General features: G+C 46.2%; 1 protein-coding gene across 2 annotated transcripts in view; it reads right to left on the bottom strand.

The window, feature by feature from the left end:
* Positions 1 to 5,080: 5,080 nt before the first annotated feature.
* The window catches only part of P2RX1 (purinergic receptor P2X 1), a 574,124-nt gene continuing 555,559 nt past the window's right edge, over positions 5,081 to 23,645 (bottom strand). For both annotated transcript variants that reach the window (XM_086954809.1, XM_086954810.1), the window contains exon 13: positions 5,081 to 5,716. The gene's annotated coding sequence lies outside the window, so the exon portion shown is untranslated. The remainder of the gene's footprint in view (positions 5,717 to 23,645) is intronic.

Raw genomic sequence — 23,645 nt, 5'->3', positions numbered from 1 at the left:
GTTTAGGGTGGTGAGGGGTTTTAAGGATTCAAGGTTTGGGTGGAGTTTAGATATAGAAAGGAGTTTTTAGGGTTCAGGGATGAGTAGTTTAGGCTGATGAGTTCTTATGGGTCATGGATGGCTGGTGTTTAAGGGTGGTGAGAGTTTTTTAGGGTTCAGGGATGGATGGAATTTGGGTGTGCTAAGGTGTTTTAAGGGGTATGGGACGGATGGGGTTTAGACGTAGAAAGGGTTTTAGGGTTCAAGAATGGGTGGGGTTAGGGATAGTGAGTGATTTTATGGCTCAGGGATGGTGGCTTTATGGTGTAGAAAGGGCTTTTAAGCTTCAGGGATGAGTTTTGCTTTGAGTGCTGAGAGGTTTTAGGGGGCGGGGATTGATAATGTTTACAGGTTGTGATGGGTCAGAGAATTAAAAGCATATGAACTAATTATCTGACAATGTAGAAATTATAAATATGAAAAAATGTCCCCGGAAGTAAAGCACTGAAAGAGATATCACTGACAAAAATGTTTCTAAAATTAAGACCTGCAACCATTACATTTACCCATACGGTTGCCGTAGGTGAACCAAGCCCCGCCCCCCCAGCAATGGTGGATTCTGTCGGCGTTTGTCTCCGTGGAAAGTTAAGGCGGAGGCTCCCGCGATTCTGATTATCGACTTTTCTCCGGGCCCGAGCGGCATGCGGCATGCGAGTGCCCTGTACCCCCGCAAGGCGCTTTTTGCAGGAATAAGCACCGGATTGCTAATGTAAGCACGCTGGAGACGGAGGTGAGACAGAAGAGTGAGAGGCTGCATCAGTGTTCACATCGGCGTTCACACCGATGGTGTGCTGATACTGACATTGACATTGGCTCTACTATCCCCCGGTGGATAAAAAACAGCAACTAACAAACTGTTACTTACTGATTTACGCCTCACTTTCTACCAACATGGTCCCACTAGAGTGGAAACAGGCCAAGGTGCGGGCGCTCAAAAAGAAGCCCAATATGGACCCTCACAATCTTAGTAATTACCGTCCTATTTCCCTCCTCCCTTGGCTCAGCAAGATTCTAGAGAAACACGTTAATTGTGTATTGACAAATTTCCTAGAAAACAACTTGCTGCTTAACCCTTCGCAAACGGGATTCCGCCCCAAGCATGGGACGGAGTCTGCCTTGCTAGCAGTCATGGAGGAGACCAGAGGTATCTTAGATCGGGGAGGATCGGTGGCAGTGATCCTCCTCGATCTGAGTGCCGCTTTCGATACGGTAAATCATAACATCTTGCTGCAATGTCTCCATGATATGGGTATCCAGGGAGAAGCTCTGAAATGGCTTAAGTCATTTCTGAGTGACAGAACCTTTCAGGTTTTTGAGGAAAATTCCATCACCACAAATAGATCTCTGGGCTGTGGGGTCCCACAGAGCTCCTCCCTCAGCTCGACGTTATTTAACGTCTATATTCGGCCGCTGGCTGAGATCGTCCGCCCATTTGGTATTAAGATTGTTACCTATGCGGACGATACTCAGTTGGTGGTCTCCCTGGCGCAGGGCGAGGATCCCTCAGCCACGGTAGACTTGCCGGGCTGTCTGAGCGAAGTCAGAGACTGGATGACACGGTCTTGCCTCAAACTTAACGGGGACAAGACAGAGATCATGCTACTGGGGCGATCGGCTCCTGCCTCGATAGAATCGATCTGGCCTGTCTGCTTAGGTCCACCTCCAATACCTAAAGAAGCCATAAAGAGCCTAGGCATTTGGCTGGATAGGTCTTTGAAGATGGACACTCAAGCTGTTAAGCTAGCGGCCACCTGCTTTGGTCTTCTTAGAATTATAAAGAAGATTCTCCCTCTGATACCATTCAAAGCAAAACAAATTGTCGTACAGGGACTGATCCATTTGAGGCTGGATTACGGAAACTCCCTTTATCTTGGAGCTCCTGAGTCAACACTACAGAAGCTACAGATTATCCAAAACTGTGCAGCTCGCACACTATTGGAAATTCCACGCAGACTTTCTGCCAGATCAGGCTTGAGAAGCCTACACTGGCTTCCGGTTCGAGATAGGATCAGTTTTAAGTCCCTTTGCATCGCCCATGAGTCCTTTTGGGAAACTGGGCCTGTAATTAATATTCCTTTAATTACCCCGTACTTTCCCGGCAGGCATCTACGCTCAGCTAATGCTTTTCTGGCAGCTGTTCCAAAGGTTAGAAGATTAAGAGCGGGAGGACGTTCATTCTCCTTGAACGCAGCTAGGCTGTGGAATACCCTTCCTCTTGACCTTAGATCCAACCCTGATATATCATTCTTCAGGAAATAGCTGAAAACGTTCTTGTTCAATAAATAGGTCCCTGCCCTTTCCTGCATTTCTTCCTCACTGAACAGACCACCATATAGTCATAGCACAACTTTTTGCGCTCTACAAAACGCATTTTCATTTCATTTCATTCATTTCATTTCATTTAGGCGCTCTGCCAAGGATATCTGGGGGCTTTGCTGAAGCAGCTGAGATGCCCATTTGATGTATGAACACCCCCCAGTAGAAAATCAGTAAAAAGCAAGAGGAAGGCTGTGAGGGAGGTGCTTCCGCAGGTGCTTCCCCATGAAAAGGAAAAGGTGCCTAATGGCTTTGGACTGTGAGAGGCTCGTGTAATAATAAAGTGAAGAAGTGATTCACCGCGTTTGAACAATCGACAGTATATAGCGGGTTCCTGTTTAGACTATTGATATTCTGCCCTGGCTGCGCCACCTTGTATTGCCTGCACTGTTTTTTCGGGCTAATCTCCACCAGCCTTCCTGCTTTCCTGCCGCCTGGTCATCGTGGCGGACTACATTTCCCAGCGCCCCACGCGACCGGATGTCGCGCATGCCCTGTCCCACCTCCAGAGGTGCTCTTAAGTCCAGCGAGAGCCCCCGTGTCGCGGGACACGCGCGGGCGGCGCCGGGCTGAGCCCGGGTAGAGGGCGGGCCATCTGTGGCCGTCAGAGGAGGTCGGGCCGGGCAACCCCCCTTGGTTTTGTGGACAAAGGATATGACCCAAGGGATAGGCACCTAGAGACTACCTACGAACTCTTTTGGTTTCTTCAAAGGGACTAAATACTGGTAATTAAGATCCCCAGCTGACTATTTCAGGTGTACTGCACAATAGTTAGTTGCACCATGTCTTCTAAAGGGACCGCCAAACAAATTTTGTCTCAGAACGGTTCAATTAAGGGGAATTCGGACCACTATCTAGCCAGGGTATCATCGGCAATAGAGAGAGTAGAACATAGTCTTGCCACAGAAATTTCACCCAGTTTACGATCCCGCACGATGCCAACAGACTTAGCTAACTCCTCCTTAATGTGGGAACAAAACGAAATCTGTAACAGCAGGTATACCCCAATAGAACAGGAAAAGGAGCAATCTGGTGTTCCAGCAAGCTCAATGGAGAATAGAAGCCCCCAGTTTAGTGCATCCCCTCAATTAAATAAAAGTCCTCTGGAAACCCACCTCCCAATAATAGATAAAGTTAAAAATCAACCGATATTACTCTCTCAGGTCCCTCTTGCCAACAGAAATCGTAAATGTGCGGAAGACATAGGGAGGCTAGTGAAACAACAGAAAATAAACTCAAATCCCCCAACGGTCATTGCCACCACCCCAGAAATATCCAAGGCTTGTCCAACATTGGAGACTCCTGTATCTATTTCACCATCCAAACTATTGGCCCAGCTTGAAGAACTGGTTAAAGTCTTAATATCCCCGCTGATAGTAAGGATGGATAGAATAGGGGAAAAGGTCACGGTGATAGAAGAATCCATCAAGGCAAACATGCTTACAAATAGAATGTCAGGGCACAAGCAAATTCAGAACTTAGCTGCCTCCAATATGCCTAGCAAAATGGCCCAATACTGACCAGTCGCTACTAGATTATTAGATTCAAAAGCCAAGGAAGTACCCAAAGAATCACCAAAAGTACTGAGTTCTGCTCTTAGAGCAGGGCTGATCAACGTAGCTACGTTTTCGGAGGGGTCTTTTGCGAATCAGGGTATCATGCAAAGGAAAAATTATTGTATAAACCTGTCTCCAGAGGCAGCACCTTATGTGTGTGTCCTTTCGGGAGTGCCCGAGCTTAAAATCTGGAAAGTTGAAGGTTATCAGGACCTTAAAAACAAGGTATCATTTTGGTTAACCAAAAATAGACCCCTTCCACTTAATATTGATGGTAGTATCCTAAATGTTAGAAGGGTGGGGTGGGTAGGATCCCGTCCCAAGGACTTAGCTGGAGACCTTGTAATTGTAAATTTCAGGGATAACCAGGTCGTCCCATTTCTTCGCAGGTGGCAGCCACAAATAGGAGACAGGCCAATAGCAACAAGGGAACTGTGCGATTTTTATCCCAGAATCGCTTATCCGCCACCCTCAAGATGGAGTGTAGAGGAAAACTACTCGAAGGGTGGGAGAGGTCCCGTACCGAGCAGTTACAGGATACCTACCTTCAACCGTTATGATTTACTCCATGGCTTACATATGCTGAACTGATAGGATAAGGATATCGTCCCAATTACTGTCCATTAAGCACAGACATTTTTTCCTGTATGAAGTACTTTATGGCGATGCCAAATGCAATGAATTCGAATTTTAGCTGATGTTGCCAAGTGTTCTTTTCTTTATAGACTAAACAGAGCTTTACATGCCTTTCATACCTTTTATAGTTTTTAAATTGTTAAGTCTCTTTTGTTGGATCGATTTCTTATTGCTTGTTCACAAGGATCCCTGATTTGGATTGGGAATTATGCGTAAAACTATGTTGTATATGAATTTTTATGTTATATGCTTTTATGGTTATTAATTTTTAACCGAATAAAGTACATTGATTGATTGATACCCATAAAAAACAAGCATTCAAAAGCCCATTTCCACCAAAAAGACTTTCTATGAATTGGTTTCTATGGAAAGGTAAATGCCATTCATTCTGAAAATGTCCATTAAACAGTTTAGATTAAATAGCTTCTCCGTAATGAAATTCAATTAAATTGTTTTTCTATGAAATACCGTATATAGCCGAGTAAATAATTAAAACACAAAATGCAAGAAAAACGGAATGACTCAAAGACAGGTAAAATGGCAGTACAAAAGTACATTTTTAATTATAAAAATATACCTGTTAAAAATGGCCACATTTGTTTTACAAAATAAGCAGCTAAATTGCTATTTAAGATGAAAGGAGCGGGATTCGTTGGCAGCCAGGTCAACATTAAAATCCTTCAAAATTAGATAAAAGGCGCATTTTATGACCTGCAATCACGAAACACAGAGTCAATGTCTTCATCTCACAGTATCTGCATGCTGCTCTCGCCTCCAGCTCCACGCGGTCACCCGAACCCGCTGTGCGTGTACTGTGGAACGGCTCGTGCATGCAACGTCACTGGGCAGCATTACCAATGCTTTGCATGTCTGTGCGAGGCTGAATGTTTGCGTTCACTGCATGGACAGTGGTAATTGCAAAGTGGGTCTACAGCTGGAAGCACAGTTAATAAATATACATCAGGAATATTCTTCTTCTTCTTATGTGGCGCCTTTATCCAAAACAGTGTTGATGATGAATGCTTCATTCAGTAGTAATGGCACACTTAAGAGTAGGTTTCCTCGTGAGCTCTTGCATCCTTGTACAAACAACAGTTACTTTAACAATAGGATCAAACCAGAGGTATGGCGTAATGGACAGTAATGAAATTCTTAATTTTTTGTAGAACCTGAAAGACAATAGGAAAAAGATAATAAGCATGTTTCTGTCCACCAGTAGCACACTCTCTAGGCAAATCATGATACTTGATTAAAGTTAAGATGCTGCAGCTTATCAATGACATAGGCATTTAGCAGTGAATAAAAAGAAACAGGTTACATGCCTGTAACGATGATCGCAGCCTAAAGCGCTCCTAAATTCACATACTGTGCGTATTCTGCCATCTACTGGATAGAGTCGGCAAGTCCTACTTAATTATAACCTTTTTCCCCTTTCTCTCCTCTTTGAGATGGGTATTTCCGGTAAAACCACATCCCTGAAGTGTAGGCTAGTATTAAACCCCCCTTTGAGTGGTCAAGTCTTCGGATATTTTTTTTTTGCTGCATGCGATTGTGTATAACATAGTTAGTTATAGCTGAATTAATGAATCAATCAGTTAATTTTATTTGTGTCAATTAACTCAATTGATCAAATTAATCATAATAAGTTGAAAAAGATAAAATCAGATAAGAACATATAAGCAGCAATTCCAAAATATAACAACACTATTTAATATGACTCTGTAACAAAAAAAGTAAAAGAAGTACAATAAATGACTATAGTTTAAAATAACTGTCTTGCCGCATTGGCAATAGTCGGGGTATTCAAGTTCTTCGCTGCCTAATGGCAGTGAAAATCAGGTTAACAAATGTCCCAAAGTGTAAAGTGCATGGGGACACTGGTGTTCATGCAAAGCTCCAGTGCATCATTACAGGTGGAGACCCCATTAAACCTAGACATTGGTTTTCATAAAGTGCAGCTTGCAGTTAAAAACTCTGGAGAATTGCATAGCAGATGAACCACGGACTCTCTTCTATACTCGCAGAATCTGCAAGGGCTGCAGCCCTATCTTGCTGCCCATGCTGGTCGAAACGCGTTGATTGGAAGGATCATGAGTCACACTCTTAGAATACTTTGCCTTGTCTCCTTCCTCAGTGCTGACTTTAGGTATGGTTGCAATCTTGTTTCCCAGTATACTTTTATAATTGGGGCTGCATATGTGATGGTATGTACAGTGCTAAGTCGACCTTACTTAAGACGCGTGCAACCTGTTTCCTCAAGATTGACTTTATACTCGAATGAGGAGCAATAACAGCTGTCAGCATATCCACGTTAACATCTAGATCCAGAAACGAATTTCTAAAATATAAAGACCATGGATTGGTTAAGGCACTAAAAATCACTTGAAGAGCCTTTTTTAGGTCATCTGGTTTGGCTTGTTGTGTGGCATAAAAGCACTTCAGGAAGGCAGCCTTATTTTCAAGATCTTACCCATTCACGCCAAACTCCAGGCGACTCAGGGATTCGTGAGTGTAGTGTGGAAGGTGCAACAGCCTTGAAAGGCATTGAACTGAGACTTATCCAGTCCTGGAGAAGATGCCCTCGGATAAGCCTGTTGCCCATTATAAACGCTTGGTAACAACTTTGCCTGTGTGACTTGCAAGATGGCCTGTGCTGAAGGAGAATAAAGCTGATGGCTAATGTCCATAAGGCAAATTTAACTGCATGGCTTCCTGCTGGTGTGTTTAAGATGTATACCCAATATGCCTGTATCCCTAAACCAGACACCAAGACAATTATACTTGGATGTTTGGGAGATTGATTGCTTGACCAGACCCCATCTTAGATTTCTCATGTTCTTATAGCAGCCGAAAGTCATCACTTGTTTTATCTGGATTAGCCAGTGCTTAATTTGAGCCGGTGCTTTCCGGTGCTAATCACCAGCACTTAATTGGTACCCGTGCTCGGCACCTGCACATAATTGTCAACACCCTACATAGAACAGTCTAAAACATGGTGGCGCTGCTCATCTAATTCAGAGATGAGCTGAACAACGGTTGTTTAGGAATACAATATACATTAAAATTGCTAATTACCTGCCTCCCCAGCCATTCCTTTAGCTTTGGGGACCTGGAATAATCTGAGCTGACGCATTTACACGTGAGAGATAGTTAGTAGTTGTTTTTGCACTGATGACATGGGCGATGGGCAGTGCAAGCTGCAGTGGCCTTCTGGTCAGAGCCCTGGCACTTAATATTTTACAAATTAAGCACTGGGATTAGCTACCAGTTTGTTCACAGTATTGTAAGTGTGCAGCTCGTTAAGGGTGTCCTGCAGGCCCACTCTTGTGTGATCCAGAAAAGCAAGTCATCAGCATATTGGATTATTGGAAGCCCGATGGGGCCAATCTTTGGTGTAAGTATATTTGCCTTACCCGGTGAGCAGCCTATGTCTGTGGTGTAAATGTTAAACCACATAAGGGCTAGAACACACCCATGCTTTAGGCCCAGTGTAGTCGAAATTAGTTTGGTGTCGATCTTAACACGGATCCATGTGTCTGAGTACAGTAAGATGATTGCTCTAAGGAAGGTATACCCCATTCTGCTAGCTTTATCCAGAGTTTATTGCAGTCAACACTGTCAAAAGTGGCTTTATAGTCCACAAAGCACACAAATAGAGGCGGCCAAGATGGAAGGGGAGCACCGTAGGCCAAATATGACATGGCAACACTATTGTCAATGGTGCAGGATGACTGTCTAAATCCAGTGTGATAAAATTGTATAATATTAGCTTCAGCCACCCTTGACTCAAGCTCTTGGAGTAGGATTTTTGCGTAGTTTTTAGCCTCTATGTCCAATAGTGCGATTAACCAACAGTTTCTTGGATTGGCATTACTCCCCTTTTTATGAATTTAATGGAGGATGGATCCCTTCATGGACTACGGAACCTCTGCCAATTTCAAACCATCCAAGTCGAAGGGGGTGAACAAGGCAGCCCATAAACCTATATCTGTCTTGAAAAATGCACACAGTAGACTATTGGGACCTGGGAACCTGTTGGTTCTCGTGTCCTTGATGGCTTTGTAAACAGAATCTCGACTGAATACTATTGACACTTTTTTCTCTTCTTCAGTCCCTGGGTCTATTTCCTGCCACATGTAGACATCGCTGTGCCTGAGCAAAGAATCAAGATCTGTATATAACTTGTGTACATGTTCTACCCATTTCACTGCTGGTACGCCTTTCCTCCTGAAAGTAGATGTATTGTTTCGTCTATTGATGTAAAGCCACAACTTATTGTGATTGTTGTGGGACAGAAAGGAATATACAGGTATCCATTCCAATTCAACATATTTTGCCTTTCACTATATGGTATTCTATCTTTAACTGTAAGAATGTCTGTACCGCAATACATTTATTTTTTGGAATACATATACCCGTATTAAAAATTGTTTTGAAGATTTGTTCATATGGAAATAATAGGAATAGCATCTGAAGAAAATGATTTGTAAGCTACTGGATAGAGATTGTTAACATTGAATGCTGAAACTAATGTGAATATATAGTTTAACAAATCCCTTGTAGGCACACGCACCTGCGAATACTTGTACCGTAAGGTGGCTTTTTTCTAATTGTCCTCCGACTGAGAGAGTTTAAAGTACTACAGCAGTGTTGTTGGACTCTGAGATGATTTGGCATAATATTACTTGTTGTCTGTTGCCGCGGAGTCCTGATATTTTAGCCTTCAACAGCTTCCCATCATGAGTCATTGTTGCTTTAGAATATGGTTGTTGATCTTGCAACTTATTCATTAAATACTATCTTTGCACACAAAGCCACTACTGGCGTTGGATCTGTTTGGCAGTAAGTGCTCTGCCACATCCACTTACTGATCTAAGATCACAATATGAAGCCCTACAGTCTGTATTTCAGTTAGGCCGTAGGGTATTAGTGATTTTATATGGACCTTTAACCCTTTGTTACAGTAGTGTAAGTTTGATCTTGTGTATTGGTACAATTTACCTTTAGCACAATAAAATGCTATAATACATATAAACACTGATTGTGCCACCAACTTAAGAATCCAGTTAAAACATGTCTCATGCCTGCCATTGCATAGCCTGTGTGTGCATTTCTACCTAGCAAAATAAATCTTTTGCCAGGCCCAAACCTTTGTTTTTTCTACATAAACGTCACCCCTAGTGTATGCTCCGGACAGCCCAGAGGGCCGGGTGCAAAGTATTTTTAAATGTTGGACATGTACTTTTAGGTTTTACATGTCCTGGTAGTGTGAAAAAACTCATAAATGTGTTTTTCACTACTGCAAGGCCTATCTCTCCCATAGGATAACATTGGCGTTGTTATTACATTTTATTAGTTTTTATATCCAAATGGGAAGAGATGACCAGTTCTTGTTTGGTTTCTTGGGAATTGGGGTGAAAATCCCTAATTAGTTGTGAACCAGGGCACCAGGGTATAAAAGAAGGACTGCAGACATCAACTATTCAGTACACCTCTAGACCTGTGGATACTCTGCGAGACAGAAGTACTGCTATGCTGCCACAATGACTGCCACTCTGCTGGACTGCTGCTCTGAAGGAACTGAGCCCCACTGTGCTGCTCTGCTGCCCTCTTGCATGGGGAAGAAGAACTGGACCTGCAACTTCCTCTTGAACTCAGGACCTGAGGGTGACTCAAAGGGCTACTATGCTGACCTCCTGATCTGAGCCTCATGGACATAAAAGGCTCCCTAAACAGCTCCTAACCCCAGCTGCAGCGAGTTCCGGACCCCAAAGGGGTGACTCTTAGGTTCTGGACCCTTGGTGCGACTCTGGAAATCAAGCTTTTGGGCTCTTTGCGACTGCAAACAGGCCAGTTGGCACCAGAACCATGCCGCTTGCACCGTAATTCAGAGCAAGCCACCAACAGCCTGTCTCTTTGCACCACAAGCATCAGTCGCCCACAGAGCACCGCCACTGCGAGGCTCCAGCCTGCCCATCCGCGATGCCTGGCCCGCTCTTCATGCCAAGCTGACCACCGCCCGCGACAATTTTCCTGTAACCTTCTCCAATATTGAGACTCGTAGCACAAAACCTGAGAAGACCTGAACTTTTGACTTTTACCCAGTCCAGCGCGACCAGATTGTCAAGGTTGGAGCTTTCTGCTTTTAGGCTCTATTTTATAGTATATTCTTTACAAATGTATAACTCTAGTTCTACTGATTAGATTGTTGTTGCTTTGGTATTGTGATGTTTTTAATGTTTTACTGTTTGAAGTATTGCACAAATACTTTACACATCGCCTCTAAGTTAAGCCTGACGGCTCTGTGCCACGCTACCATGGGGGTTGAGCACAGGTTCATTTGGAGTTAGCTTGTACCTCACCCTGACAAGGATTGTGGTTGCTGCTTGACAAAGTCTTACACACCTGTCAACCAGCAACAACATTTGTAACAATCCTCCATGGAAATCGAATCGAGGACTGGTGAGGCGTGATAATGTGCATTATGGTGCATGATTTTCGAAATAACTTTCCCTGAAAGAATTGTGCTACTGCAGGTCAATGTTGTCATGGATCGGTGAGACAGTCAGTCATTAACCACATGGCTGCTGGCAGTTTTCCCGTCCTGTGCTGAAAAATTCAGGATGTCAGTCATTCATGACGAGCTCAGCTCGTCATCAGCACACGACACCCGTGGGTGATGACGAGCTGAGCTCGTCATCAGCATCGAAAGGGTTAAGAAATCTTGCTTCCCTGCACAGTAAGAGTAGGTAGCAAAAGTGACCCATATCACGTGTCTTGATATTTGTTCTACCACATCATAGCATGGCTGAGGTGGCAACCAGGATGGAAACAGAGCTGCTTTAGCACAATGTAGAGATGTGTTGTACGTAGACCATCATGTTACATTTTTTGCATGTATACCACATGCAATTTGCCAATGGTTAATTCATTAAAGATGTTCTCTTTGTATTTATTTAATTATATTTTGTATATGTACGTTTAGCACTTCTCACCAGAGATTACTCTGTGTAGTAACCCATTTATTACCAGATTTTGCCTTTAAATATAATTTGCAAAGAATAGTGATGTGAGCAAATATTTGTGACTTGATTTAACATGCCTTACACCACAGCATGCACATTCTATAATTCTACATTTTAGCATTGTGGTGTGCAATATATATGGTTTATACCACAGGCTGCATAAAACTTATCCCCACTGCAAATGAATGTGGAGGATTTATGAAGTGATTCCGTCCTTTAAAAGAACCGCATACTGCTCACTTTACTAAAAAAAATGTAAACGGCATTTTCTTAATTTTCTCCTTTGAAGCTCAAAAGGACAGTAGTAATACAGGACTGCTGAAATACAATTGCTGTTAGCCTCATTTAAAGTTGTGCAAGACCTCTTAACGTGTGTCACCTGTTTTCAATTTAAGAACTGTGAATAGCCAATGTTAATTTCAGCGGTAAACACACTGGAGTTATTAATCTAAACAATGCAGGTAGAAAAACTGTCTGTATTAGTTAAGACATTGGGGCTTATTTGCAAGCCACTTGCGCCGCCGATGTATCCCTTTTTTGAGGTTCAGGCGCCGGCGGCGCAGTGTGACGGCCCATATTTACAAGGCCATGCAAAGCCACCATGCCTGTCTTTTCATGGCCTTGTAAATATGGCCCATTGTGTTTACAAACGTTGTGTGGCTTTGTACTTGCCAGTTAGATCTTTGTTTATGCCAGTATGGACTCAAACGAATGTGTTATGCATCCCATGGTGCCAGAGCTAAGATACTCCAATCAAGCCCTCGCTGCAGTTCCACGCATCCAAAGATCCACCATGGGAGGAAGATCCTTCTCCTACTTGGCGGCCAAAACCTGGAATTCTCTCCCCACTCACCTCCGCCTCACCCAGAACCACATTTCCTTCAGGAAGGAACTTAAAACCTGGCTATTCGATAAATAATGCACCCCCTTCCCCCAAGCGCCTTGAGACCCTCTGGGTGAGTAGTGCGCTATACAAATTCCTGAACTTGAACTTGAACTAGAGTTTACCAAACGCAGTTTGGCCAGAAAGTGCTATGGAAAAGAACCACAAGCCCTTCGTTTTACGTTACTGCTTACATGAAGTATCTCTTCCCTGGATGTATGACGTTACAACGCATGCTTTTACCACGTATGCCTTTACAACGCAATTTTTACAACGCATGCCTTTACAACGCATAGTGCTTTGGGGCGCTGGATAGTGAATAGTTTAATTTACTATTCCAACTCCAGTCCCCGTGGATAGTAGGGAAGGTGTTGGATAGTACATTAAACCTATTCCCTATCCTAGAGCGCCCCCCAGTGCAATGCGTTGTAATGGTTTGCGTTGTAAAAGTTGCGTCGTAATGGTAGTGCGTTGTAAAAGTTTCGTTGTAAAGGTTGTTTACCCTCTTCCCTTGTTGTTAGAGAAGAAAACTGAAAATTCACGAGCACAAATGTATATTAATTTATGCTTATATAAATACATATGCTGTTATGTACACATGTCTTGATCCATTTACTCATAGTAACAGACACATACATGTCAGGTGACATATAGTTTACCACTTTTTTTTTGTCCGTATAAAAACAGACCTCGCCTATTCTTTTATTGTTGTGAGAAGTTGGCCTGATATGTAGTGTTTCCAATTCTGGAACCACTTGGTATCAGTCCAAACAAACCCCAAAGATGTCAGGTTGTAAGTCAACCTTGTTAGACAAGCTATCCTACAGGTAGCATGGACTAAGCAGCCTTAAAGGCTTAACTTAAGAGGTCGTGTTAAGCGAGCTGTTTTACCACATACAATCCTGTAATCAAATGAAAGGACGCCACACAAGTATATATTGTAAAAATATATGTATTTATTTCTAAATTACTCCCCAGTACTCTTTATGAGGAAAGGGGCACAAGCGTTAAATCAAAAGCACAGTATAACATACAAAGTTGCACAATTTTGGATAAGGGCCGGTGGCCACTTAAACCATATACTAAAAAAGTGGTATAAGAGATACCAATCGATCAGTGGTTAGGCCTAGGGCCTAGAGATTCGCTGGGAGCAGTCAGGACTAGCAATGCTGAAGTCGGGAGTAGCCCACGGAACTCGGGTGCAGCACGGAAAGTGCGGCTTGCACCAATGCAATGTCAATGGTGCGTAAAAGTTACACAAAGTGAGTTAAAAGATACTTCCGCTGAACCTAGAGGAACAAAACTTTAGACACAGACCCTAGAGGTGTGTACCAGTGTGGGAACACCGGCGTTGCAATGTTACCTCACCCACAGGCCGTGGGTGCACAGGGTCGAAGTGGCGTCGGGTTTTGACACGCAGGCTCTTGGTGCTTGAAGCTGTTGCAGCTGCAGGCGATGTGAAGCAGAAGTGTCCGGTGCGATCCAAGGGTGGATCGAAGTAGAAAAGTACCTGAAAGCAGAGGGGTCAGAGTCTGGGTCACTCAGCAGTGACCAGGGTGGAACCAGGACGGAACCAGGCAATGTCGGGCGCAATCAGGTGGTTGTCGATAGGCTTCTCTCCGCTGTCACGTGGGCTCTGGGGCCTCTGCGAAGTCCAGGAGCAGGTCACGATCTGTCCCACGTAGGCTCTCGCCGTCAGCACCGTCGGCTTCAAGATTGCAGCAAACAGCACTTGGCAAAAGCAATCCACGCGGAACCGGGAGATTGCTTATCACTCAAACCAGGAGGGTCAGAGTGGGGGCTCCTTTTCACAGGAGCTGGTGCAGATCTGGAGCAACCAGAAAAGCAAGTCGTATTTAAGGTTTCGTCGGCACAGGGGCCACAAGCCAGCTGGCAAGTGACCGGGCCAACGCGTCGAGCCAACACAAGCAGAAGGGCCCCACGCAGCACTCGTCGAGTGTGGAGGGATGAGCTTGGGTGCAAGTGTAGCTCGGGGTGGGGGCTTCTCAAACCCCGGTGTACAGATTCGAGGGTCACTCGTGGGCTGCACGGTCAGCGTCTCGTGGCCTTTTCAAGATGGCGTGCCCCACGCTTACGGTCGCCTCCACTGGTCTCAGCTCTGCAGGGACTGTGGATCGGGCTGGGAGAAGGCAGGCAAGCTTGATCTCGTCGATCTCCGTTGCTCGAGTTCCGGCGGGAACTGCAACAAAGCAAGGGTCGAGGGCTGGATGGTGCCTGTTTGCACAGGGTGGTCACTCCTTGACCACAAGGGAGATTCTTCCGTCTTCTATGATGAATAGAATGTCGAAGGGTCCAGAATTCGTTTCTTATGTTTCTTCAGGATGATCTGAGTTGCATTGGCACTGCTCCCACTCTTATTCGAATCTGTTGGGCTGGACATCGTGCAAGGTCCCCTTCTATGGGTGGGACCCAGGAAGGGGGTGGTTACACCCCTTTCCTTTGATCCAGGCCGCGCTGGGACAGGGGCTGGGAGGCCCCAGAACCGGTTTGGCCGGATTATGCAAGGGGCAGCCTTGTGCTCCCCAGGCAGTGTCTGGTTTCTTTGAAACCTCCCTACTCCAATCCACTATCTCCTGTCTGGGGTGGTTTAACACCGCCCTGCGACAGGAAACCCTTTGTCCAGGCCACCATATGCTGAGTTTCGGTCAGCAGCAGGAGGCCAGACCCGTGTCTGTGGCAGGGGCATCCATTTTGTGGATCTGAGGCTCATTTTAAATCAACCGCGTTTCAGTAAAGTAACATGTCTTATCCCTCTAGAAGGGTGGAATGCTACCCCCGTCGCCAGAACTGGCGAGGGGGTATTATTCCAATTCGTATGACACCTTACACGACATGTTTTGATAAAGCCAAACCAAAGTTGCTATATAACCGCGAGGATTATAAGGCGCTTAAGAGTATATGGTATGGCATTATCCCGGATCAGCTTAGGGAGTTGTTCCCGACAGCTGCAGACAGGCTCAGCTCATGCCAGAGCTCCATCTCACATAAAACCACGCACTCTGCCTCCAGGATTGATGAGGCCTTCCATAGGAGTGGCTTACAGGCTATATATATGTCCAGATATAGGTTTAGATATAGGTATACTATATCTAAGCAAGGGGTGATTACACCCACTTGCCCCAGCTGAGTGATCAGCCAGTTGTGTCAATTTAAGAACCAGCCAGGGGTGGCAAAAGCTATGCTTCAGCCCCTGGTAGGCCCTGGTGGCACCTATGCCCTGAGCACCTATAGTGTATGGTACAGGGGCTGACAAGGAGTCCATTTCCAATTGTGGTATGTACCTATAGCACATGTATTATAAATTTAGAGAGAGAACAGCAGGCTGGGGGTCTGATTAGCAGGCCCACAGCCTCAGTACGTCGAAAACCAGTGAAGCAAAAAGCAAAAATTGGGGTGACCATAGGATAGCAGACCCTACTCTCCTACACAACCCCCCCCCCCCCAAACGCAGGGACATTAAACTTAACCTTGACCAGATAAGTCTTCATGTTCTAAGTGGAAGTACCTGGAGAGACCATCTGCATTACCATGGTCAGTCCCTGGGCGGTGCTCCACTGTAAAGTCCATCCCCTGTAGGGAAATGGACCACCTGAGCAGTTTGGGATTTTCACCCTTCATCTGATTTAGCCACAAGAGGGGCTTATGGTCTGTCTGAATTAGGAAGTGAGTACCAAACAAGTATGGCCTCAACTTCTTCAGGGCCCAAACCACAGCAAAGGCCTCCCTCTCAATAGCTGACCAACGTTTCTCCCTGGGGGTCAGCCTTCTGCTAATAAAAGCAATGGGCTGGTCTTGACCATCTTGATTAAGTTGTGAAAGCACAGCTCCCACCCCCAACTCAGAAGCATCTGTCTGTACAATGAACTGTTTGGAGTAGTCAGGACTCTTCAGGATAGGTGCAGAGCACATGGCCTTCTTCAGGTCATCAAATGCCTTTTGACAGCTAACTGTCCACTGAACCTTTTTGGGCATCTTCTTGGATGTCAAGTCATTCAATGGTGTCACAATGGACCCATAGTTCTTTACAAATTTTCTGTAATACCCAGTCAGACCCAAGAAGGCTCTGACTTGTGTCTGGGTAGTTGGAGGAGCCCAGTCCTGTATGGCCTGGATCTTGCTCTCCAGTGGTTGAACTTGACCCCCACCTACTAGGTGGCCCAAGTACACAACCTTGCTCTGCCCTATCTGGCACTTAGTAGCCTTGATAGTCAGGCCTGCCTTTTGCAGGGCCTCCAGAACCTTCTTCAGGTGGATCAGGTAATCCTCCCAGGTGGAGCTAAAGACAGCAATATCATCTAGATATGCTGCACAAAAGTCATCCAACCCAGCAAGGACTTGATTCACCAACCTTTGGAAGGTGGCAGGTGCATTCTTCAAACCAAAGGGCATTACCACAAACTGATAATGCCCACTAGGGGTAGAGAATGCTGTTTTGGCTTTTGACTCTTCAGCTAGTCTGATTTGCCAGTAGCCAGCTGTCAAATCAAATGTGCTCAGAAACTTGGCAGATGCCAATTTATCAATGAGCTCATCTGCTCTTGGAATGGGATGGGCATCTGTCCTAGTGACAGCATTGAGACCTCTGTAGTCCACACAAAACCTCATTTCTCTCTTTCCATCTTGGGTATGAGGTTTTGGCACAAGGACCACTCGGCTAGCCCATGGGCTCTCTGATGGCTCAATCACTCCAAGCTCCAACATCTTTTGCACCTCAGCCTTTATACAATCCCTGACATGGTCAGGTTGCCTGTAGATCTTATTCTTCACAGGCAGACTGTCACCAGTGTCCACCTCATGGGTGCACCAATTAGTTTGGCTGGGTGTGAGTGAAAACATATGTCTGTGGGCCTGCAACACCTGTCTGCAGTCCACCTGTTGCTGCTCAGTGAGGCTGCCTGCCAAGGCTACTCCATCAACTGAACCATCATCAGGGTTCTGGGAAAGCAGGTCTGGGAGAGGGTCACTCTCTTCCTCCTGTTCCCCATCTGTGGCCATGAGGAGACTCATGTCCTCCCTGTCAACAAATGCTTTCAAACGGTTTACATGGAGCACCCTGTGGGGGCTCCTAGGGGTACCAAAGTCAACCACATAGGTGACTTCTCCATTTCTCTCAATGATAGGGTAGGGTCCAGTCCATTGGTCCTGGAGAGCTGCTGGCCCCACTGGGTCCAACACCCACACCTTCTGCCCTGGCTGGAACTCAACCAGAACAGCCTTTTTGTCATGCCAAGCTTTCTGTAATTCTTGACTTGCCTCAAGGTTTTTGGATGCTCTCTCCATGTATTCAGCCATCCTGGAGCGGAGACCAAGTACATAGTCCACAATGTCTAGTTTAGGCTTTTTGAGAGGTAACTCCCATCCTTCCTTCACCAAACTCAATGGACCCCTCACAGGGTGGCCAAACAAAAGTTCAAAAGGGCTGTAGCCAACCCCCTTCTGTGGGACCTCTCTGTAAGCAAAGAGCAAGCAGGGTAAAAGGATGTCCCATTTCCGCCTAAGCTTCTCTGGTAAACCTTTTATCATTCCCTTTAGGGTCTTGTTGAACCTTTCAACAAGCCCATTGCACTGTGGATGGTAGGGTGTGGTAAACTTATAGTTTACTCCACACTCTTTCCACATTGCTTTTAAGTATCCAGACATAAAGTTTGTACCTCTGTCTGAAAGAACCTCCTTTGGAAAGCCCACTCTTGAGAAAACTGCAATGAGGGCTTTTGCCACCACAGGAGCTGTGGTGGTCCTCAGGGGAATTGCCTCTGGATACCTGGTGGCATGATCCACTACCACCAGTATAAATCTGTGCCCAGATGCTGTTTGAGGATCCATGGGACCCACAATGTCTATTCCAACTCTTTCAAAGGGTACCCCCACCACAGGTAGTGGTATCAGGGGGGCCTTTGTTGTGCCACCTGACTTACCACTGGCTTGGCAAGTGACACAGGAGCGACAAAACTCCTTGACATTTTCTGACATGTGAGGCCAGTGAAAGTGTGGAACAAGCCTGTCCCAAGTCTTATTCTGGCCTAAGTGTCCTGCAAGGGGAATATCATGGGCCAAGGTAAGAAGGAAACCCCTAAACTTCAAAGGTATGACCAACCTCCTGGTTGTGTCAGGCTTGGGGTCTCTAGCCTCTGAATAAAGGAGACCTTCATCCCAATACACTATATGGGTACCTTGAGCATTCCCTGCAGCCTCAGCAGCAGCTTGCTGTCTGAGGGGTTCAAGTGAAGGGCAATCTAATTGGGCCTGCCCCAGGTCTGCCCTTGAGGGTCCCCTGTCCCCAGAAACTCAACCTGATCAGGTTCAAGCTCCTCTGAGACAGTCTCCTCTTGGACTGCAGAATCAGTTTCCTGTGAAACCTGATCCTCAACCTGGGGCAAGTGGGAAGGCACAGCCTTAACCCTCTTGCTCCTTCTCTTGGGTTGTGGTTGGTCTATTGTTTCAAGATCCACCACTGGTTCAGGAAGGCACGTCTTAGCCTGAGACCTTGTCACTGCAAGGGCATGAGCTGAAATCCCTAGCATTTCTGCATGAGTCCTGTACTCCACTTCTGACCAAACTGAGCTTTCAAGGTCATTGCCTAACAGACAGTCTACTGGGAGGTCTGCACTCACAACAACTTTCTTTAGGCCATCTACCCCTCCCCAGGAGAAGTTCACAACAGCCACACTATGGGAAGTAGTGGAGTTGCTTGCATTGGTCACTAGGTAACTTTCACCTAGTACAATCTGACCAGGGTCCACAAAGTCAGGTATCACCATAGTGACACTGGCACAAGTGTCCCTGTAGGCCTGAGCCAGTTTCTCATTGATTAAGGGAGTCTGCCTATATTTGCGCAGGTTACTGGGGCTTACTGCAGTGGTCAAAGATAAGTCCACATCATATAGGAGAACTGCCTGTGTGGGGATTCTGACTAGGCCAGATTCCACTTCAGTACCCAGGGTCAACCCTACTAAACCCTTTGGCTGAGTACCACCACTGCTAACTGTACTAGGGGGTGCAGGTGCTTTAGGAGCTGCAGTGGTGGGGACTGGATTTTTCTTAGTGCATTCACTGCCCCAGTGTGAAACTGATTTGCAGGTATTACACCAAGGTTTCTTTGGGCCATCATTCTTCTTTTTCTTGTTTCCATTTTGGGAACCCCCCTCCTTATTACTAGTTTGGGGGCCTGAAGACTTCTGGTCCTTTTCTTTATCTTTCTGATTCCCACCCTTCTGGTCTGTTTTCTTCTGGTCACCTTGGTTCTGGTTTTTCTGCTTAATCCTTGTTCTGACCCATTTGTCTGCCTTCTTTCCCAATTCTTGGGGAGAGGTCAAATCAGAGTCAACAAGGTATTGATGCAACAGCTGGTTCTGACAGTTATTAAGGATCTGCTCTCTCATGATAAGATTGTACAATCCTGTATAGTCTGAAACTTTACTTCCCTGCAGCCAACCCTCCAGAGCCTTAGTGGCACAATCAACAAAATCAGTCCAGTCCTGAGTCTGTGCTTTTTGGGTGTCTCTGAACAACAACCTGTATTGCTCAGTGGTTAGGCCAAACCCTTCAATAAGAGCACTCTTCAGAACAGAGTAGTTTTTGGCCTCCTCAGGTCTAACAGTGAGGAGCCTATCCCTCCCTTTCTCAGAAAAGGAGTACCATAAAATTGCTGCCCACTGATCCTCAGGGGCCTGCTGTACCATGCAGGCCCTCTCAAGAGCAGTCATCCATTTGTGGATGTCATCCCCTTCCTTGTAGGGGGGCACAATTTTTGTCAGGTTTCTATTATCATAGGCCCTGTCTTTAGGAACTTTGCTGCCACCAGTGGCATCTAAGCCACACAATTTTCTTTCTCTTGCTAAAGCAAGTTTAGCTTGAGCCAAGGCTACCTCTTCCCTTTCTATTTGGAGTTGGACAGCCCTCATTCTGGCCCTATGCTCTTTTCTCTGGGAGGGAGTCATCCCTCTTTGAGATTCTCTTGAGGCACTAGAAAGATGAGAGTCCCCTGATTGAGATCTCACCCTCCTATTGCCTGGGAGAATTTGGTTATGAGATCTGGAGTGGTGCTGGCCCTCTCCATTCCCATGTAGGTCTAGGTTGGCCTGGTTAAGCCTGGCAACCTGTACCTGGGTCACCTTCTGATCCTGATCTTCAGGCTCTTCTACATCTGAGCCTTCCTCTTCCTCTTCCTCCTCCTCTTCTTCTTCATCTGGAAGATCCTCATTCTCAGGGGAGTTTATCCCCTCACCTGAATCTAAGGGAGCCTGACTCACCTTATCTAAGTCATCCTTTTCCAGGATAGCTATCAGGGAAGGAATGGTAGGGCCTCTGCCCTTTTTTAGCCCCCTGGCTGTGCACAAGGCACTCATGTCTTTGTGGCTAAGGTTGTCATATCTGGAAGTTGCCTTGGTAAGGTCAACTGCTACAGGAGCAGAGCCTGAGGCTCCCCCTGTATCAGACATGACTGCTAGTGAGGTGTAAGTGATGCACTTACCTACACTAAGTGTTTTCCTACTGTACCTTGCTAGTGAGTTGTAGTCAGGGTGTGCTAATCCCTTTAATCTACAACTACTAAGTTCAGTAGAACTTAATATGCTAAGCTTTTGATTTATATGTACCTAAGGTACTTGATGTGATCTTTCAATTTGATGTAAAGATTGCATTGGTAAAACAAACGGCAAGCTCAAATCGGCACCGCTGCACACCAATGTGAGAAGTTGGCCTGATATGTAGTATTTCCAATTCTGGAACCACTTGGTATCAGTCCAAACAAACCCCAAAGATGTCAGGTTGTAAGTCAACCTTGTTAGACAAGCTATCCTAGAGGTAGCATGGACTAAGCAGCCTTAAAGGCTTAACTTAAGAGGTCGTGTTAAGCGAGCTGTTTTACCACATACAATCCTGTAATCAAATGAAAGGACACCACACAAGTATATATTGTAAAAATATATGTATTTATTTCTAAATTACTCCCCAGTACTCTTTATGAGGAAAGGGGCACAAGCGTTAAATCAAAAGCACAGTATAACATACAAAGTTGCACAATTTTGGATAAGGGCCGGTGGCCACTTAAACCATATACTAAAAAAGTGGTATAAGAGATACCAATCGAACAGTGGTTAGGCCTAGGGCCTAGAGATTCGCTGGGAGCAGTCAGGACTAGCAATGCTGAAGTCGGGAGTAGCCCACGGAACTCGGGTGCAGCACGGAAAGTGCGGCTTGCACCAATGCAATGTCAATGGTGCGTAAAAGTTACACAAAGTGAGTTAAAAGATACTTCCGCTGAACCTAGAGGAACAAAACTTTAGACACAGACCCTAGAGGTGTGTACCAGTGTGGGAACACCGGCGTTGCAATGTTACCTCACCCACAGGCCGTGGGTGCACAGGGTCGAAGTGGCGTCGGGTTTTGACACGCAGGCTCTTGGTGCTTGAAGCTGTTGCAGCTGCAGGCGATGTGAAGCAGAAGTGTCCGGTGCGATCCAAGGGTGGATCAAAGTAGAAAAGTACCTGAAAGCAGAGGGGACAGAGTCTGGGTCACTCAGCAGTGACCAGGGTGTAACCAGGACGGAACCAGGCAATGTCGGGCGCAATCAGGTGGTTGTCGATAGGCTTCTCTCCGCTGTCACGTGGGCTCTGGGGCCTCTGCGAAGTCCAGGAGCAGGTCACAATCTGTCCCACGTAGGCTCTCGCCGTCAGCACCGTCGGCTTCAAGATTGCAGCAAACAGCACTTGGCAAAAGCAATCCAGGCGGAACCGGGAGATTGCTTATCACTCAAACCAGGAGGGTCAGAGTGGGGGCTCCTTTTCACAGGAGCTGGTGCAGATCTGGAGCAACCAGAAAAGCAAGTCGTATTTAAGGTTTCGTCGGCACAGGGGCCACAAGCCAGCTGGCAGGTGACCGGGCCAACGCGTCGAGCCAACACAAGCAGAAGGGCCCCACGCAGCACTCGTCGAGTGTGGAGGGATGAGCTTGGGTGCAAGTGTAGCTCGGGGTGGGGGCTTCTCAAACCCCGGTGTACAGCTTCGAGGGTCACTCGTGGGCTGCACGGTCAGCGTCTCGTGGCCTTTTCAAGATGGTGTGCCCCACGCTTCCGGTCGCCTCCACTGGTCTCAGCTCTGCAGGGACTGTGGATCGGGCTGGGAGAAGGCAGGCAAGCTTGATCTCGTCGATCTCTGTCACTCGAGTTCTGGCGGGAACTGCAACAAAGCAAGGGTCGAGGGCTGGATGGTGCCTGTTTGCACAGGGTGGTCACTCCTTGACCACAAGGGAGATTCTTCCATCTTCTATGATGAATAGAATGTCGAAGGGTCCAGAATTCGTTTCTTATGTTTCTTCAGGATGATCTGAGTTGCATTGGCACTGCTCCTACTCTTATTCGAATCTGGTGGACTGGACATCCTGCTAGGTCCCCTCCTATGGGTGGGACCCAGGAAGGGGGTGGTTACACCCCTTTCCTTTGATCCAGGCCGCGCTGGGACAGGGGCTGGGAGGCCCCAGAACCGGTTTGGCCGGATTATGCAAGGGGCAGCCTTGTGCTCCCCAGGCAGTGTCTGGTTTCTTTGAAACCTCCCTATTCCAATCCACTATCTCCTGTCTGGGGTGGTTTAACACCGCCCTGCGACAGGAAACCCTTTGTCCAGGCCACCATATGCTGAGTTTCGGTCAGCAGCAGGAGGCCAGACCCGTGTCTGTGGCAGGGGCATCCATTTTGTGGATCTGAGGCTCATTTTATATCAACCGCGTTTCAGTAAAGTAACATGTCTTATCCCTCTAGAAGGGTGGAATGCTACCCCCGTCGCCAGAACTGGCGAGGGGGTAGTATTCCAATTCGTATGACACCTTACACGACATGTTTTGTTAAAGCCAAACCAAAGTTGCTATATAACCGCGAGGATTATAAGGCGCTTAAGAGTATATGGTATGGCATTATCCCGGATCAGCTTAGGGAGTTGTTCCCGACAGCTGCAGACAGGCTCAGCTCATGCCAGAGCTCCATCTCACATAAAACCACGCACTCTGCCTCCAGGATTGATGAGGCCTTCCATAGGAGTGGCTTACAGACTATATATGTGTCCAGATATAGGTTTAGATATAGGTATACTATATCTAAGCAAGGGGTGATTACACCCACTTGCCCCAGCTGAGTGATCAGCCAGTTGTGTCAATTTAAGAACCAGCCAGGGGTGGCAA

Source organism: Lissotriton vulgaris, chromosome 2_1 (genome assembly GCF_964263255.1).
Source record: "Lissotriton vulgaris chromosome 2_1, aLisVul1.2, whole genome shotgun sequence".
Taxonomy (NCBI): Eukaryota; Metazoa; Chordata; class Amphibia; order Caudata; family Salamandridae; genus Lissotriton; species Lissotriton vulgaris.
The sequence above is the reverse complement of the archived record's forward strand: the minus strand, read 5'-3'. Positions and strand labels throughout refer to the sequence as shown.